The sequence below is a fragment of the Octopus bimaculoides genome, chromosome 21, assembly GCF_046866305.1.
Source record: "Octopus bimaculoides isolate indiv1 chromosome 21, ASM4686630v1, whole genome shotgun sequence".
NCBI lineage: Eukaryota > Metazoa > Mollusca > Cephalopoda > Octopoda > Octopodidae > Octopus > Octopus bimaculoides.
Window position 1 is genome coordinate 21,325,829 of NC_142948.1, and position 6,000 is coordinate 21,331,828.

The following is a 6,000-nucleotide window of genomic DNA, read 5'->3' on the forward strand; positions in this document are numbered from 1 at the left end:
CTTATGCATACCTTTCTTCATTGGACACTAAACTCCACTTGCAAAGACCTGTTGAGGCAAGTGAAATCGAAATCGAGTTAAATTCGACGACTGGCTCCCATGCCAATGTCGTCTCCTTCATTGGACAAGAAACTCAGCTTGCGAAGACTTATTGGGGCAAGCGAAAGCGAAATCGTGATGGCACCTGTGCCCAGCGTCGCCTTTCTGGCATTTGTGCCTGCGGCATGTGTAAGGACTTTCAAGCGAGATCATTGCCAGTGCTCCTGGACTGGCTCTTGTGCGGGTGGCACGTAAAATACACCATTTCGAGCGTGGCTGTTGCCAGTACCGCCTGACTGGTCTTCGTGCCAGTGGCACATAAAAGCACCCACTACATTCTCTGAGTGGTTGGCGTTAGGAAGGGCATCCAGCTGTAGAAACTCTGCCAAATCAGATTGGAGCCTGGTGTAGCCATCTGGTTTCACCAGTCCTCAGACAAATCGTCCAACCCATGCTAGCATGGAAAGCGGACATTAAACAACGATGATGATGATGATGATATATTAAGTTATAATTGTTGTGAGGGCTTAAAGACATTGATCTTTGAATTTATTTTTAAGCAAGAAAGAAGATAAAACAAATTAATGAACTTGACTACAACTATCTCTCTCTCTCTCTCTCTCTCTCTCTCTCTCTCTCTCTATATATATATATATATATATATATATATATATATATATATATAGAGAGAGAGAGAGAGAGAGAGAGATAGAGAGACAGACAGACAAACAGACAGAGAGAGAGATAGAGAGACAGACAGACAAACAGACAGAGAGAGAGATAGAGAGACAGACAGACAAACAGACAGATAGACAGATAGATATATAGATAGATATAGATATACACACATTCATCAATATATACATTCACACATATACATTCATATCGTACACACCATTGCCATAAGTATTAAAAAAATTATTATCTACTTCCATCAAAAAACACTCACACAACCTGTATACTCATTTATTCAAACACACACCCACACATATAGGTGCACACACACACACACACACACACACATGCACATGCACAAATACATACATGAGGTGGATGATGAAATTGGTTGCTATGCAGTAACCATTTCAGTGCTCTGTTGTCTGATTTCAAATACTATTGAGGCCAACAATGTCTTTCAGCATTTTGGGGGTCCATAAAGCACCACTCCTGTACTGGGGCCAATTCTTGTTTCTCTAACTATATCTTTTTATCTGTTTTCCCCTCTTTCTAGAGGAACTCAATTGTGGCCAGGTCTGGTGAGGGATGGGCTCCATCAAGTCTAAACATGCCCAAAACACACCATATGCCCCATCAGCGTCCCTAGAGACTCTGTCACAGAGTTCAGGGACCATGGCAAATGCACACACACACACACACACACTCATACAAGGAGGTGCTGAGAAGTTCCTGGCTTTAAGGGTATCGCAAAAGGCCAGGCTGGAGGCCCAAACTTCCGAGTTCTTTTACAGGGCTTAGAATATCTGAAGGACCGCTTCAATAATCTGAGAAAGGAATATATTGAATAAAATCATAACTAATTGATCTGCCTGTATTTTCTTTTACCCAAAGCCAGAAACTTTTCTGCACCCTCTCATACATATAGGCATACTTACACAAGTGTATCCACCACCAACATTGTTCTCTCATAACTTTCAGAAAAACCTTTTATGCAATATCTTACAAATAACTTTCAGATGGCACAGATTATGATTAAAACAGAATTTAAAAGGAAAAGAAAAAAAAGAATATACGTACTGATATTACATCATATAATTAAACTTAGAAAATGAAACTTAAAATTCTGCCTAAATCATGTGACGTGTGTCACTAGGAATGTGTACACTCCAACGTTTTTCTTTTTTCTTCACATTAAAGTGCATTATGATCATAATGTACACTGTCTGAAAGCTATTTGTAGAAAATTTATAAACAATACCCATTGTTCTGACAGCTATGCAGAAAGAAATTCAGTGGCGGGGACACATGTAGGTATGCCATGTGTGTGTGTGTGTGTGTGTGTTATATAAGACATCCTATAGTAAAAATTGCTTGGCAACGATGGGCTATTCAGCTAGTATATATATATATATATATATATATATATTTACATGGTGGTCAAAATTACAGAATAAAGAAATATGTCTATAACAGAAAAATGTTTTATCTCAACAGCTATTTCAGGAAGCCAAGAGTTATGTAATAATCATAATTTGTAGATGATATATGCAAAATGTCACAGGTATGCTGCCAGTGGCCAATCACATGAAGTTATTAAAATTTGGTGTACAATAGATTCCAAACCTCATTAGCTGGTCTTCTCGAGCTCATTCTCACATAGGTTCTCTTCACGATCTACTTCCCTAGCTACCTTTATACACTGCCTTGAGTACCAGGGTATACTTTATACCTTATCCTGGTCCATAGTTTGGACTAACCATCATATGTGTAAATTGTATTTCCAGGAATCGCTTGCAAGTTTATACCAAAATAATACCTCGTTACTCCATAGGCTCTCTGAAGTAACCTTTTCCTGCAAACATAAATTTTCTTGTACATTTGCTTATGTAAAATCATTATAATTTCTCCCTTGTGGCTAAATCTCTTAACTCAATTTGTAAGCATCAAAATATCATAATAATTTCTCATTGTGAACCTTCTTTTTTTCACCTTACTTTCCTCCCTTGCTATCCCCACTTCCTTACCTTAAATCTTATCTCTCCGTGCCTTTGTTTTGCGTTTCTTTCCTGCAACATTCTAATCACATGTCCATAGTACCAGAGTTGTGACCTCTCAATGCGGAGAAGTGTTAAAATAAAAAGAACTCTGAAATCAGGAAATTCACAATAACAGCATCTCAAATCATAGAGTTTGCCATTATTTAGGAAGTTTACTATATTCTAAATGTATAAAACAGGCTCAACTGGAGACACATAAGGATTGTAATTACACAATCTCAACTAATTGAAACAACATATTTTATTGTGAACAAGGGGAAACTGTGTTAATTGGTTATTTACATAGTTAAGTGTTTGCCCCAAATAAAATAAGATAAAAGCTAAGACATTAAACAAAAAAAAAATATAATAGTGTTTATCTGACCTCTGGTTAGGTGGACAGTGGCCATAGCCTTTGTATATCATCCTCAGTGGGTGTGACCGATACAGCTGATTCTCAGACAGGACATCTATGGGAAAAATTTGGACAAGGCTGGTGTTACAGATGTGCTCAAAAGTCTTACAACAGAGTCAGCTGGTATAAAAACTGTATTTAATTATTTTTAAAATTCTGCTAAAGTCAGCCAAATGATAAAATGGGTTGTGTTGTGTTAGACCTAGCATACCACTAACACTTAAAAACACAAGATCAATATTGATTTTAAAAAAAAAAAGGAAAAATTTAATTAAAGGCGATCCTTCCACGAGACCTTCAAAATATCTAGAGACTCGAAATTCTTTTGGCCCTAATTTCCTAATAACTCAAATTTATTGTTGATTAAGGGCCGTTATGCCTTAATTTTTCTTATGACTCCAATGGTGTCATGACTATTTTTGCTGTGACTCTTATGCAGTTATGCCTTTATTTTTCATATGACTCCAATTTCGTCATGACTCTATTTTTGTCGTGACTAATAACGTTATACCTCTGTTTTCCGTATGGCTCTTGTTTCGTGATGATTCTAATGAAATAAGTAAGAGACAGACAAGGTTTTGGTTCATGTTGAAATTTAGGCTAAGTGGAGTCTTAATGACAGAATCTTTAGGTTCGATAAATATCTGATATGTGAATGGCATCAAAATTGGTAACCCAAAGCCAAGAAGCTTTCTACAAAAATAGAATCCACTGAAAAGAAAATGAAAGATGGGAAGGAGAAAAGAGGAAAAGAGAATCGGATTGAAAATAACACACAAAAAAAACAAAAAAAAATACAAAAAACAAATACGGAATTGGATAGAGGTGAGAAAAAGGGTAGAAAGGAGGGGTAGGTGTGGAGATGTGATCGAAAATATGAAAGAAAAGAATTGACAGCAGAGGAGAGAGAAGAAGAAAGGAATTCAGAAAAGTAAGAAAAATGGAGAAGTGACAGAGAGAGGGGGGAGAGAGAGACAGACAGATGAGGAGAGAAAGAGAGATGGGGAGAGAAAGAGAGATAAGGAAGAACAGATATTGATGGAGTCCTGATAAGCGAGAGAGAGAGAGAGAGAGTGAGAGAGAGGAAAGAGAGACTATGATAATATATTGTAGGAAAGACTGAAAAACAATGATAATGTAAGATGAAAGAGAAACTGAATGTCACAGCGAGAGAGAGAGAGAGAGAAAGAAGAGGAAATAAAGAGGGGGAAAATGGGAGTAAGACGTAAAGAAAAGATAGAGAGAGAGAAAATGAAAAGAGGATGTATAACAAAGCTTTGAATTTCAGAAGCATGAGAGGCGGTGAGGATGATGGGGTTGAGTAAGTGAGACAAATTTGGAGATTTCGTATGCAGAACAACACTTCGATCCATAGAAATCGAACATAGATTCCGCTGCGCTGCTACGAACACTGTTGAAATCGGTAACTCCTCTAAAAAGAAAATAATAATAACAATAATAATAAATAATAATATAACGCTAAATCTGACCACTGCTACAAAAAATGCATGAAAGAAAAAAGAAAACAAGAAAAGAAAGTATTAATCAGAAGATAAGACTAATTCTTTGATTGAACATTTAACCATTAATTAAAAACAAAAACCCAAAGGAAACAAAAAAGACCACACACACACACGATTTGATGCATATAAAAGAAGGAAAGCAGAAAGCACTTATTGACCTCCCCATTTATTTATGTATTTATTTACTTATTTTCACGCAGTTCCTGCAAGAGAAGAAAGGAGAAATAGGCGTCGTCGGTTTACCATTATTGGAACAACGAGTTCGAAGATAAATCTAAGACAACATCGCCTTATAGGAACAACAACAACAATAAAAACAACACTCTGAAGGAATGTGGTTTTTGTAAAGATGGCATCATCAATATTTGAACTGCTAATTTCTCTGGAATAGAACAAGAAAAAAAAAATCCCCAAATAATAATAATAATAATAAAGAAGTAATGTTTTTCCAGGAAACGTGTTGAAATTTTCATGCAATGGAGGTACCATGGATAGCTACTACAGCTGCTTCTCTGGAAGAACAATGACAGTTTACGAAGACAACCCCTCTTGGATTCTTAAAAAAGGAACCGGGTAATATAAGGGCTGGGAGGATAAATATGAGGGCCTCTTTGGCATCGCCATCATCACTACAAACAATAACAACATCGTAAAGGAGTGGATATCTTGGGCTTGTTATTGTTAATACCATATATATATATATATATATATATATATATATATATATATATATATATATATATATATACATACATGTATGTATGTATGATTGTATGTATGTCATTATTCAGTTTATTTCAAGATTTCTTGCCAATGTATGCATGAATGAATGAATGGAAACAGACGGGAGAAGCTGGCTTTGATGTTCTATGGAAAATTTGCAGGCTAGCTATGTAAATAATGGATAACTCGGAATATTAGCAGGTTTTTCTTTTTTTGTCGGTGCATAATTACAACATTGACCACAACGTTAATGACAACAACGACAATACGCAATATCAATATCATCATCATCATCATCATCCTCATCGACATCAACAACTATATCAATAACATCAACTACGTTAATAACAAGATCAACAAGATCATCATTATCACCATCATTAACAACAACCTTAGTAATAACGGTAACAACATTAATAACGCTATCATCAACAGCAACAACAACAATATTAATAACATCAGCAACAACAACACCGCCATCAATATTAACAGCAACAAGTTATAAACATCAACACCTACGGGTTTACGACAGGGGAAGCAGCCTTATGTAGTTGTTTGATCTGCTAGAAATAACAGCCAAGTACCC

At 36.1% G+C, this 6,000-nt stretch overlaps 1 long non-coding RNA gene across 2 annotated transcripts in view; it reads right to left on the reverse strand.

The window, feature by feature from the left end:
* The window catches only part of LOC128250428 (uncharacterized), a 58,649-nt gene that overhangs the window by 49,001 nt on the left and 3,648 nt on the right, over positions 1-6,000 (reverse strand). For both annotated transcript variants that reach the window (XR_008266447.2, XR_008266446.2), the window contains exon 2: positions 3,139-3,223. This is a non-coding gene — a long non-coding RNA (uncharacterized LOC128250428). The remainder of the gene's footprint in view (positions 1-3,138; positions 3,224-6,000) is intronic.